The sequence below is a fragment of the Schistocerca cancellata genome, chromosome 7 (assembly GCF_023864275.1).
Source record: "Schistocerca cancellata isolate TAMUIC-IGC-003103 chromosome 7, iqSchCanc2.1, whole genome shotgun sequence".
NCBI lineage: Eukaryota > Metazoa > Arthropoda > Insecta > Orthoptera > Acrididae > Schistocerca > Schistocerca cancellata.
Window position 1 is genome coordinate 50,719,712 of NC_064632.1, and position 14,189 is coordinate 50,733,900.

Below are 14,189 nucleotides of genomic sequence, written 5' to 3' on the forward strand. Positions count from 1 at the left end.
CAAGAGTAAAACAAGGGTAATCGAATGTAGTCGGATCAGATCATACGGTGCTTCATTGAACTAGATTATGAAACGAGGCATTGAAAGTTGTTGACCAATTTTGCTGTTTCGGGAGAAAAATAATTGAAGATGCCGAAGGTATAGAGGATATAAAATGCGGAACGGTTATAGAAAGGAAAGCTTTTCTGAAAAAGAGGAATTTGTTCAAGTCGTACATAAATATAAGTATTAGGTAGGTATTTGTTTGAAGTGTAGTCTTTTATGGAAGTGAAATGTGGAAGATAAGCAATTCAAACAAAAAGAAGAAAAAGCACTCCGCCATCAAGCCACAAGTGGCCCATCGGGACCATTCGACCGCCGTGTCATCCTCAGCTGAGGATGCCGACAGGAGGGGCGATCTCCCGATCGTTATGGTGGTTTTCTTTGACCGGAGCCGCTACTAGTCGGTCGAGTAGCTCCTCAATTGGCATCACGAGGCTGAGTGCACCCCGAAAAATGACAACAGCGCATGGCGGCCCGGATGGTCACCCTTCCAAGTGCCGGCCACGCCCGACAACGCTTAACTTCGGGGATCGGACGGGAACCGGTGTATCCACTGCGGCAAGGCCGTTGCCCCAAACAAAAGGAGAGTATGTAATTTTGAATAGTATAGATGAAAAGTGAAGATGACAGATCACTACATCACATAACAAATGATGATTACATTAGTAGATCACGTAACAAATCAGCAAGTTTTGATCTGAATTGGTAAGGTAGTCTGTGGCGCAGGCCTGTGAACATACTGTCGGCCGGACTGCCAGTAGGGTGTGGCCCTTCTCACACCCGTGCCCGTAGTTGGGGTAGTGGTGACGAGATCCTCGCCCCCGCCGTCCTTTATCCCTGGGAAAGAACCCCAGTATTCATTATGACTGCATGATGAGTGGTCCTAGAGTCGCTCTGGAGGAAGTGAAACGAGGAAAAATCCCCGTCTTTACCCAGGTTCGAACCGGAGTGTAGTGCTCTCCCCATTAGACCAGCACGGCCATAGGTTCGAATTGGGTAGGAAATAAATTCCCGGTACAACTTGACAATAAGAAGCGATCGGTTGACAGGAGACATACTGAGGCGTTGTCAGTTCGGTAATGATTGGACGTGTGGGAGGGGGATGAGGGGGTAAAAACAGTATAGGGAAACATAGGCAAAAATACTGACCTCTGCGGTGCCTGGATATGAAATCGAAATGCCCCTTCCATGTAACATACGACATGTGCTTTCGCTAATGTGCCGTCTTAACGCCATGTGCAAGAGCTCGTCCTCAATCGTTTTCCACCGATAACTGCAAGATGGATATCAAAGGACACGCTCTGCAAGTCATAAGGTGATGTACGCTATGAGCCTCTGCAAAAATTTAATATTACTTATGAGTATCTGAGGTGATCCTCTGTTCTACCTGCTTACATGCCCGGGACACACGGTGTTCGGATTTACTGGAAGACAGCCTCGCAACGTTGCTGCTATTTGTGTAGAGAGAAGTCACTGGCAAAGTGGTCTCGCCGCTTGATGGAGTTATTTGGGGAGCACTTTAGTATGAAGACTATACGAAAAGTTATTCGGAGCTATTGGGTTCTTTATTCTGTGATTGTGCTATTGTTTTAGATTAGGGTTAGTCCTGGTTTTATTTAAAGAGTTTTCCAGTTCCATCTTGGCTAACTTACTTGACTGAAATTGACTTGTTGTTTTTGTGGTCTTCAGTCCAGAGATTGGTTTGATGCAGCTCTCCATGTTACTCTATGCTGTGCAAGCTTCTTCATCTCCCAGTACCAACTGCAACCTACATCCTTCTGAATCTGTTTAGTATATTCATCTCTTGGTCTCCCTCTACGATTTTTACCCTCCACGCTGCCCTCCAGTACTAAATTGGTGATCCCTTGATGCCTCAGAATATGCCCAACCAACCGATCCCTTCTTACAATTTAGTTGTGTCACAAATTTCCCTTATCTCCCATTCTAATCAATACCTCCTCATTACTTATGTGATCTACCCATCTAATCTTCAGCATTCTTCTGTAGCGCGACATTTCGAAAGCTTCTATTCTCTTCTTGTCCAAACTATTTATCGTCCACGTTTCACTTCCATACATGGCTACACTCCATACAAATACTTTCAGAAACGACTTTCTGACAGTTAAATCTATGCTCGATGTTAAGAAATTTCTCTTCTTCAGAAATGCTTTCCTTGCCATTGCCAGTCTACATTTTATATCCTCTCAACTTCAACCATCATCAGTTATTTTGCCTCCCAAATAGCAAAACTTATTTACTACTTTAAGCGTCTCATTTCCTAATCTAATTGAGTATGCCGCAGTTATTCCCTCTGTCACGTTTAAATCTTGTCGGTAATTTAAGAATATTAACTGTGTTTGCTTTATGGAATTTATTTGATACTAAAGACTAATGTAACTTCTTTTTCACTACCTGCTGTTTTAGTAGAAACCATATGAGTATTGTTGTAAAATGTTTATATCTATATTATTTTTAGCATTAACCTGAATATTATCTGGTTACATTGGTACATTTTCCTTTGGCTGAGATCTGCATCCTATTTAATATCATGTTCGAATATCTTAATGAGATAACAGCTGCTTATTTATGAGATTTCAAACAATATTTCTGTGATTTACGGGAAGATAATGTTTCACATTGATTTACAGCTGACCATTGCCTCGTTAGATCTGCTGTGCATACACATGTTAACTGATGTGACAACTAATTGTTTGCTTGCCGTTGATATACTTTTCGGGACGTGTGTTAACTGGAATGCTTTTGTATTTGTACTAGTAGTACCTAAATTTATTCTGTGCTTTATTAAACATGTTTTTGAGAGACAAACTGTGCGCAATGTCATTATTTGAAACCTTATCTGAAAATTATTCAAATTTCAAATACTAAAACTTTGTTGCTGATTTTCTTGCATTCATCTCACTTGTCAAATTTCACGTGTCAAAAGAAATTCAAAATAATTCTTTGGTTAAATAAATTTATTTTTTTCTGGATGAACCTTCATGATTTTTGTAGCCGGGCATCTTACCAATCCCAGTTCTTCAATTGCTAAAATATTTCATATACAGTACGCAGTCTCAAACAGATTTAGGTTGCAGTCGTTATTTGGAGATTAAGAGGTTTACAGTGTTATTCAATTAAGAAAACATACGTCATTTACTGGTAACTGCGCATTTCGGAAGCTTGTACTTATTTACATGTGGCGCAGTGTGGTAGGTCTTTGTTGTCCTGTACTGCTGCGACAGACCAGCGGAGACACGTGAAGAAATTAACAAATCAGTACTTCAATCCAAACACTTAACTGTCTCACAAAATGAATAATATACTGCCTGTGGAGAGCGGAATCATACCAGTCTTCGGGTTTAGGCCACAACAAGACAAGTCGTACCACTAAAAAAATTTTTGATCATAGATGTATAGATACATCACTGCCCCGAAAATGTAGACAATGTGTCCATATTAACACAGAGGGGCTCCTACTATCAATCAAGAAGGGCTTTAAATCGGAGCCATAAGCGTTGCGCTTCACTTTACTCGGTAAAGGCGCTGTGGCACGAGCCATTTTAACAGGCACTGTGTGGCCGTCAACACTATTGCAATGTGGATGCATTACATGGCATTACTACGGTGTGGCCCAGTAGGTTTGAGGTTGGAGCAGGCTGTTGCAGGTAGTCGTCGAGGTATGACCGAGATGTTGCTGGCGTTGACCAATATTGTCGTATGGCCTGGCTCTATACAGGCAACTTAAGTGGTTTAATACACTCCTGGAAATTGAAATAAGAACACCGTGAATTCATTGTCCCAGGAAGGGGAAACTTTATTGACACATTCCTGGGGTCAGATACATCACATGATCACACAGACAGAACCACAGGCACATAGACACAGGCAACAGAGCATGCACAATGTCGGCACTAGTACAGTGTATATCCACCTTTCGCAGCAATGCAGGCTTGCTATTCTCCCATGGAGACGATCGTAGAGATGCTGGATGTAGTCCTGTGGTACGGCTTGCCATGCCATTTCCACCTGGCGCCTCAGTTGGACCAGCGTTCGTGCTGGACGTGCAGACCGCGTGAGACGACGCTTCATCCAGTCCCAAACATGCTCAATGGGGGACAGATCCGGAGATCTTGCTGGCCAGGGTAGTTGACTTACACCTTCTAGAGCACGTTGGGTGGCACGGGATACATGCGGACGTGCACTGTCCTGTTGGAACAGCAAGTTTCCTTGCCGGTCTAGGAATGGTAGAACGATGGGTTCGATGACGGTTTGGATGTACCGTGCACTATTCAGTGTCCCCTCGACGATCACCAGTGGTGTACGGCCAGTGTAGGAGATCGCTCCCCACACCATGATGCCGGGTGTTGGCCCTGTGTGCCTCGGTCGTATGCAGTCCTGATTGTGGCGCTCACCTGCACGGCGCCAAACACGCATACGACCATCATTGGCACCAAGGCAGAAGCGACTCTCATCGCTGAAGACGACACGTCTCCATTCGTCCCTCCATTCACGCCTGTCGCGACACCACTGGAGGCGGGCTGAACGATGTTGGGGCGTGAGCGGAAGACGGCCTAACGGTGTGCGGGACCGTAGCCCATCTTCATGGAGACGGTTGCGAATGGTCCTCGCCGATACCCCAGGAGCAACAGTGTCCCTAATTTGCTGGGAAGTAGCGGTGCGGTCCCCTACGGCACTGCGTAGGATCCTACGGTCTTGGCGTGCATCCGTGCGTCGCTGCGGTCCGGTCCCAGGTCGACGGGCACGTGCACCTTCCGCCGACCACTGGCGACAACATCGATGTACTGTGGAGACCTCACGCCCCACGTGTTGAGCAATTCGGCGGTACGTCCACCCGGCCTCCCGCATGCCCACTATACGCCCTCGCTCAAAGTCCGTCAACTGCACATACGGTTCACGTCGACGCTGTCGCGGCATGCTACCAGTGTTAAAGACTGCGATGGAGCTCCGTATGCCACGGCAAACTGGCTGACACTGACGGCGGCGGTGCACAAATGCTGCGCAGCTAGCGCCATTCGACGGCCAACACCGCGGTTCCTGGTGTGTCCGCTGTGCCGTGCGTGTGATCATTGCTTGTACAGCCCTCTCGTAGTGTCCGGAGTAAGTATGGTGGGTCTGACACACCGGTGTCAATGTGTTCTTTTTTCCATTTCCAGGAGTGTATATTGTGTTTCTTTTCTTTTGCCAATTCTTTTTCTGTTTACAGATGTTATTCAGTAAAGAGCACGTACGTCATTTACTGATAACTACGCAATTCGGAAGCTTGTACTTATTTACTTTTGACGCAATATGATAGGTCTCTGTTGTCCTGTACTTTGCAACAAACCAGCGGTCACAGGTGAGTAAATTAATAAACGCATACCTCAATCCAAACACTTAACTTTCACACGCAATGAAAAACGCAGGACTCGAACCCTAAGGCCGCCGCTCTAAAATGGAGACTGTACGCCGGGAGTCGCACCGACTTGAATACCTGCATTGGTTTGGAATGACCAGGGACGACACACCGATAGGCTCAACTGCTGCGCGTGCAGCGAGGTACGTCGTCTGCTGAAGTCCTATGTTCAAAATTTGTCATTCACGTTTGGATATTTCCCGACATTTTTGGCCCCACGTGTCTTATATCGAAGTATTTTTCTCAGCGTCATCTACGTTGCTTCTGAGGTTTCTAAAACATTCATAAGAATCACCTTGTATAGCTCTGCCGTTTCTGTACATGCTTCTCGCTCACTCCCTGCCATGCTTTCTCTTTCTCTCGCCAACAACGCTGCAGTGCGAAGTCACCTAAGCTGATGGGTGATTCATTGTAATTTCGCCTCAGTTCGGAAGCATCACGCGTACGTTGAGGCACTCGATTTCTCTGTTGTCTACAAGAATGTAGCAATGAGCAAATGGATCACTCACGAATTTTATAAATGCGATACGTACATCAACTGCCGGAGCTATGGAACGAAGATAGCTGCATTAACAAAACCTTCGATCTGAAAAAGGACATTATCGCAGCTACCGTCGTAGCAGAAAATCTGCCACAGTGAGCCGAAATTATAGTCTAAATTGGTTTTTTAAGTTTCTAAACATTTTTAAGCTTAATCAGATGTGTTCATGGTCTACCACATAGCAACTAATATTTTCTTTTATTCCTCCCACATTGTACACTGATTTTCACGTCCAGTAAATCTTGTCCTAAATGTATCGCTTTTATGATATTCATAGTTCTCTCACAGTACTGCTGAACCTCAAAAGAAGATCAACATAAACATTTGATTTTTGTTCCAAACCACCTTAATGAGTCCTTTCAATCCCTCCACCAATCTGCAGGTAATGTTAGGTACAAAGAGCCTTGTAAAAGAGAACTGCATTTTAAAGAAGTAGATCTAATTTGAATCACCAGCAGCCAAAAAGCGAAGGGTGATCATCAATCTGATTGTAATTGGTTTACATTCATTTTGGTATTGGTCTTACCAATCTTCAGAGAAATTACTTTTAAAATATAAATGAAAATCACTATATTTAGATTGTCCTGCAGTATTAATTTATTGTTCGTTAACTTGAATAAGTAAATCATACAGGATGTGGGAAATATAGTGCTCTTCATTTATTGTTATGTTGTTCTACCAAGAAGAGGTCGAAGAATAAGTTAAAATACTTTTACCATATATTAAAAATCCTGGAAATACTGTTTATCCTGCATTAAAGTTTAGGAAGCAGTTCTCTTACTCAAAGCGAATGCATCCACAAAGCCAGACTTCGGCTTCTTTACTAACTTTCCTTCTGGTGGAGGACAAAATCGGGAGAGCTACGCTAACGCTACCAGTAAACACTTCTATTGCCAGCAAACGTACTACTGTCATTTACAGGCAACAGAAGTCGGCAGTGGTGCTGACCATGTAGCCGCAATCCCTTGACCGACAATATTGCCAGCAAACATTTCCGGGCTACACTGTTGGAAACATACAGTTTTTATGGATGGTCTAAGCTTGCCTCACGACTGGTCAGACGAGCGCTGTGTGTATTGGAGATACAGGTGCTATCGCGTCTGGAGAACTAGGGTCTGACAATTTCTTCGTCTCGAGGCCTGGTGCCGGCGACTGCACCACATGTGTTTCAGCTGAAGTAACTTTTAGAAACATTAGGAGCATCACAAACGGCGTCCAGCCTATTTATCATGTAGGTAGGCGAGAATCTAAACGCCACGATTATTTTCCAAGTTTCCCCACCAACACAGAATCTCCGTCCATTACATTTCTCAGAAAGCACTCGATGTCTGTTGGAAAGTTATTCCATGTTTAATGGTGACAGTATCTTTCGCTCGTGTGACTATTGCTTTCGCTAATGGCAGAGAGAAATTGAGTTCATAATTACTGATGTGGATTTTGTGGTTAGTTGAAGATCACGTGCCTTTCTTGCGTATCAAAATTCATGTAAAAGTTCATCGATAATTCAGACCTGATGCAGGACCACACTAGAGTACTTGCTTCTGTTTTTTTCCATACAATATTGTTTGTTTCATCTTGATTGCACGAATTTAAATAATTACCAATTTTAAGTATGGAACAGACTGTGCCACTGCAAGAAGTGATCACGTATTAGCGAGAATTCAGCCGTTACTCATGTATGATAACAACTTCGAAGGAAGTTGGATCCCCATTATCCTTGCTAATTTTCACTTCAGTACAGTAGCTTAACCAAGCTTGTTGTTGATCAGTGTCTTCAACGCGACGATAATTTTCGACTTACAGCCTCAACTCTCCAAACTCGCAAACACACACTTCTGTCCCTGGAGCCATTCTGTAGCAGTTCTGGACGTGTGGAGTGTCGCATTGTCGTGAGGGAATTGCCCAAGTCCAAGGGGATGCACAATGGACGTGAATGGTTGTAGGAGATAGGGCAGGATGCTTAAGTACGCGTCACTGGACAGAATCGTATCTAGACGTATCAGGGGTCCCATATCACTCCAACAACTTACCCCTCTCACCATTACAGAGCCTCCACCAGCTTGAACAGTCTCCTGCTGACACGCAGGGTCCATGGATTCATGAGGCTGTCTCCATCCGCTCAATACAATTTGAAACGAGAGAGGTCCGACCAGACAACACGTTTCTCGTCATCAGCAGTCCAACGTCGGCGATCCGTAAACCTTTGTGTCGTGCAGTCACCATAAGTACACGAGTGGGCTTTCGTCTCTGAAAGCCCCGTTTTTGAACGTTGTTTCCATAATAAAATTACTAAATGGAACAACACACACTTTTCGGAGATACCTTGGATTACTACAGAAACAAGAAGAAAACTGCATGAGACTGCAAGAACTAGTAAAGATCCAGAAGTCGTTTTACACTATAACAATTAATGTAACACAATAAGAAAAGTTGTAAGGAAATCAAGAAATGTGTATCTTAGAGAGGAAATTAACAACTCTGGCAATAAAATCAAATCAATATGGAATGTTGTTAGAAGGGAGACAGGAAAAGCAACCACTGGGGTAAAAATAATATCACTATTAAAGAGAATGAGACCACCGTAACCAACAGTACACAACTAGCTGATGTATTTAACAACCATTTCTTAAGTGTAGGAGAAAAACTTGGTGTGAATAGTTCAAAAGGAAAAGCCAGGCAGTACATAGAAGAGTCAGTTTTGAAAAAAAAATTTGTCAGATTAAGTTTCACCTAACAACTTCTTGTGAAATAAGTAAAATTATTAAATCTTTGAAAAATAAATGTTCTGTTGGAGTAAATGACATCTCTAATAATATATTAAAGCAATGGGGAAAAATTACAGCTGATGTTCAGAGTGACGTATGTAAGGCATCACTAATTCAAGGTATTTTCCCAGACAGGTTAAAATATGCCATTGTCAGGACTCTCTACAAAAAGGGTTTCACCACAGAAGTCAGAAATTATCGGCCAGTATCCTTGCTTACAGCATTTTCAAAAATCTTCGAGAAAGTAATGTACTCAAGAGTGGTTAGCCATCTCAATAGTAATGGGATACTTAGTAAATCACAGTTCGGATTTCAAAAATGCTGTTCCACCGAGACAGCAATGTACAGTTTCACTGTCCACATAATAGAGTCATTAAATAGTAAAATGTGACCGACAGAAATTTTCTGTGACTTGTCCAAAGCATTTGATTATGTTAACCGTGACATTGTTACAGAAATTACAATTCTATGGTATAAATGGAATAGCATATGAGTAATCTGAGTAATACCTACAGAACATGAAACAAAAAGTTTCTGTATATGGGTCAAGTGGTTTAAATAAGTTTGCCACTTCATCTAACTGGGATGAAATTACATTAGGTGTTCCACAGGATTCAGTCATGGGTCCCCTTCTGTTCTTGATATATGTGAACGGCCGACCTTCTTATCTGGAACAAGAAGCTGAACTGACACTGTTCGCTTACGAAACAAGCAGCATTATTAATACAGTAAAAGAAACTGCAATTGAAAATGATAGAAATAAGGTCTTTGGAAAAGTCATTAATAAGTTTTCTGCAAATGTGGTTGCTTTAAACTTTGAAAAAACACAGCACATCCAATTTTATGCTGCAAACAGTACAGTTCCTTCAATAAATATAACACATCAACAGACGTCAGTGGACAGGGTAGAGCATTCAAAGTTTTTGGGTGTACATATAGATGAGAATCTTAATTGGAAAATTCATATTTTGGATCTTCTGATGCGACTGGGTTCAGTAACTTTTGCATTCAGAATGACTGCCAATTCTGACGAAATAAAAATTATTAAGCGAAAATACTTTGCATACTTTCACTCTCTGATGTCATACGGAATAATATTTTGGGGTGACTCAACACTTAGACAAAATGTATTCACTGCTCAAAAGAAAGTGGTTAGAATAATGTGTGGTGCTCATAATCGCATATGTTGTAGGCATCTTTTTTAAAAGAATGGGATTTCTTACAACAGCATCACAGTACATTTACTCACTAATGAAATTTGTTCTCAACAACATGGACCAGTTTAAAAACAACAGTGACATTCATGATTATAATACAACAAGAAAGAAAGACTTGCACTATCCTTTACTCAGTCTATCTTTTGCACAGAAAGGGGTAAAATATGCTGCTATAAAAATCTTTGACAAATTACCAGATTAAATAAAATGTCTGACAGACAGACAGCAGTAATAGCTTCAAAAATACATTGAAATCGTATCTTCTTGACAACTCCTTCTATACCATGCATAAATGCTTGAATAGAAATAAATAAATCTATAAATACAGTATGTGCGTGTTGTGCCATTTAAGGGAATGGGATAAATAATAGAAATATTAATCTTTAACACTGTACTTTAATATATATACATATATTTAAAAAATCTTGTTTCATATGTGCATTTCTTGTGCACTTGATACGTTCCACATCATAACGGCTACCGTACTGTGCGATGGATCAATGGAACATGCAACCAACTAACTAACTAATTAACTATCGATGATGTTTCGTTGAATGGTTCGTACGACGACGCGTGTTAATGGTCCAGCATTGAAATCTGCAGCAATCTGCGTAATGGTTACATTTCTGTCACGTTGAAAGATTCTCTTCAGTCGTCGCAGGTCCCGATCTTGTAGGATCTTTTCCCGGCAGCAGAGATGTCGGAGTCTGATGTTTTACCGGATCCCTGATATTCACGATACACTCGTGAAATAGTCGTACGGGAATATCCCCACTCCATCGCTACCTCGGAGCTGTTGTGCAGGATCGTTCGTGCACCGACTATACACCACGTTCAAACTCACTTAAATGTTGATAACCTGCGTTTGTAGCAGCAGTGGCCGATCTAACAACTGAGCCAGACACTTGTTGTCTTAAATAGGCGTTGCCAATCGCAGCGCCCATTTACATATGTCTGTATTTGAATACGTATGTCTAAACCAGTTTCTTTGGCGCTTCTGTGTATTACTGCGTGAAAACTGTGACGAAATCATGGATTTTATTGTCCGATTCCATTCATTTTATACCGTCTAGTATGATGATGTGACTGCTTTTATGAACCTGATTATGGTCCGTGTACCGAAACTGGTTGTTCAGTAAAGAAATTTACCAGCTCTTGACGGTGAACCAGGAAGTTCTTCCAATATTTACGAGCAGTGGGGCACCACCTTCTGAAAATAAAAGAAATTACAGCTCTGACGCAGGAATAATGTCGCTAGATTACAGTCACCCAGGCTGTGTGACAGCGTATGCCTGCCTGCCTTTCGCTGGCCTGGTCCGATAGAGACCTTATTCTCTCCGCGGAGAGCCAGACAGCTTACGTGGCAAAATCCGCCGCCAGTTTGCGGGCCGCGACGATATTGGTGCCGTCCGCGTCTATCCGATGTGCATCGACCGGCGCATCGCGTCAGCTTCCGTATCGCGACAGTCGGAGATAAGCGGCCGTAGCGGAGACGCGCCAGTAAAATGGAGGAAAACACTGCGCCCCGCCAACGGGCTCTCGCGGCGAACCGACCGCCGAACAAAACAGAACAAAACGGTCAGCCAGCCAGCGTCTCTGCGATAAACCGGACGCCGCCCACCGCAGATAAGCCGCGTCAATGAATAAAATTATCACCTGCTTTGTTCCGAAACCTTACCGCAGAATTTATCTCGGAGCTGCTAACCGTTCGCGCACATCAATGCGAATCCTGTGAGATAAATTTTCAGTGGATCTAGTCATCGGATTACCTTCGATTTGGGTCAGTAAACAGTTGACAGGATTACGGTCTGGATAACAGCGGTGTGTTTAGCTCCCGTAGACAGGGAGATCTAGTACGCATGCATCTGGGCTGATGTAGTTATATCAGGTCTAAATTACTCGGAAGTGCATTTGTCTCATTTAGGATTCGTGAGGCCTACGTTTCCCTTTCAAAGATCTGCGGTAGATCAGCTGAAACGCATTCAACTTGAAGTTCAGGAAGTTGCAGAAAAAAAAGAAATCGTGAATCCCCAGACTGGGCAAATACATAGAAAATTGGACTAATTAAGTATTTTGTTCAACCACGTGCCAAAAAAATGGTTCAAATGGCTCTGGGCACTATGGGACTTAACGTCTGAGGTCATCAGTCCCCTAGAACTTAGAACTACTTAAACCTAACTAACATAAGGACATCACATACATCCATGCCCGAGGCGGGAGTCGAACCTGCGACCGTAGCAGTTGCTCGGTTCCGGATTGAAGGGCCTAGAACCGCTCGGCCACCGCGGTCGGCCAACCACGTGCACTTTTATACTGTTCTGTTCTATAACTTTTCAGGTAGACTCGTTCTGAGAAGTTCTTTGTATTCAACTTACAGCACCATTATAAATAATGTTTCTACGGGTATAATAAAAAAGCTATTACTTTAATTATGGACTTGATGCGTTGAAGACACCTTTCAAGATGACAGAAGATATCAGCCTGGAGGGACCACGGTACTTCCCTCTTCTCTTCTAGAAAATGTTCAACTGCTGTCGCATACGCGAAGTTGGCCGGTAACATAAGATGCACGACTTGTGTTCTGTATCCTTCTGTGTTCTACAAGCATCCGCTACACCTGTAAGATGGAATTCTCGTCCCCTGTCCTCCTCGAAAACCTCAAATTTCTTCACAATTCTTATACTTCTCATTAAACGGTACCTGGAAACCCCATTGGCTCTCCTGCCTTTCCCAATACCAGCTACTAACGCGCCTGAGATAGATACCCCATGCGATCGTCCACCTACATATCTCTCAAATGCTCTGTGCGAGATTGGGACCAATTTGCCTTCGGCACTACCGACTGAACAACCCATGCGCGACACACGACCCATTACTTACATATTCCATGGCTCATTAGAACGATTCTTTTGTCGAAATGATGTGGTACGACGAGATGTACATTTGTGTAGTATTCACATTAAACAACACATTGTTTGGTCGTATTCACTCAACTACACAGAAGAACTATTTTTTTCAGGCTATTATATTTTGAATAGAAAGCCGTCCATGGAATGAAGGAAGTACTCCAGGAGAAATGGTATTAGGTTAGATTTATAATTTTCTTTGCTGTCTCTCAAACGTTTTTAGTTACTGGGCCAATGATGAAAAATTTTTTTTACTGTTATTGAAAGCTTTAATAGTGGGTAATCAAGGTCCGTTTCTTTCACTAGTGCTGTGAGCGTGGGCACCGCTATTCTTCTCAAATATTTATGGATTATTTACGACAAATTTCATTAGTGAATATGCGTACTGTGATGGTATAGTTAGAATGCGTCTCTTTGAAGAGGTATCTATATGATTTTTCTTGCGAGCCTTGCGGGACTAGAACGCCTCGAAAAAATTATATTGTGGAGATATGGCCTAGGCACATCCTAAGGGACTGTTTCCACAATGACTGCAGTTATCCGTGAAGGTCTCGGTAGCGAGTGCTGGTACGCAAAGCAGTTTTAATCTGTCAGGAAGTATTATAATTATTTTAACTATAAAAGTCTGTGTGTGTATATATTTGTAGCATCACTTGGCTGAAGCGTGGCGATATGGCAGCCCCCATTCCTCCTCGTCCACGTATGCGAACGAAATATTACAACATAAATAAAATAAAGAATTCGAAGTACACAGCTGAATCTGTCGATTTCCGCAGATGCATTGCCTTGTCAATACTCATAACGTGTTTGGAATAATAGTGCTGCGTGCTAGAGATTCAAAAACTGAGCTTCTCGGGCCTGATGGGTGAATCCGGACCAACCGACCGCTAACTTCAATGCTAATTAATTCGGAAACAACACAACGTATCGGTGCTGTTATGCCTTTCGGGGTATAAGGTCGTGGCCCACGAAACTCTTCTGTTCATTACGTTTCGTCCAGAACTGCGCTGGACATCTTCAGAGGCGTTGCTCCTCCGTTTTCCTCAATATTCCTTTACTTTTGATTAAACAAAACACAAGAATTTGAAGTATTGCTGACATTAATTACTAACAAATTAATTACTGACACATAAGTGACTGGATAAGGCAAGATTTGCCGCGAGAATGATCAGGAGGGAAAGTTCTAAAAATCGTTCAAATGGCTCTGAGCGCTATGGGACTTAACATCTGAGGTCATCAGTCCCCTAGAACTGAGAACCACTTAAACCTAACTAACCTAAGGACATCACACAAATCCATACCCCC

The 14,189-nt window shown here is 42.6% G+C and overlaps 1 pseudogene; it reads right to left on the reverse strand.

The window, feature by feature from the left end:
* Window positions 1-496: 496 nt before the first annotated feature.
* Window positions 497-614, reverse strand: LOC126093512 (5S ribosomal RNA; annotated as a pseudogene).
* Between the last annotated feature and the right edge of the window lie 13,575 nt (window positions 615-14,189).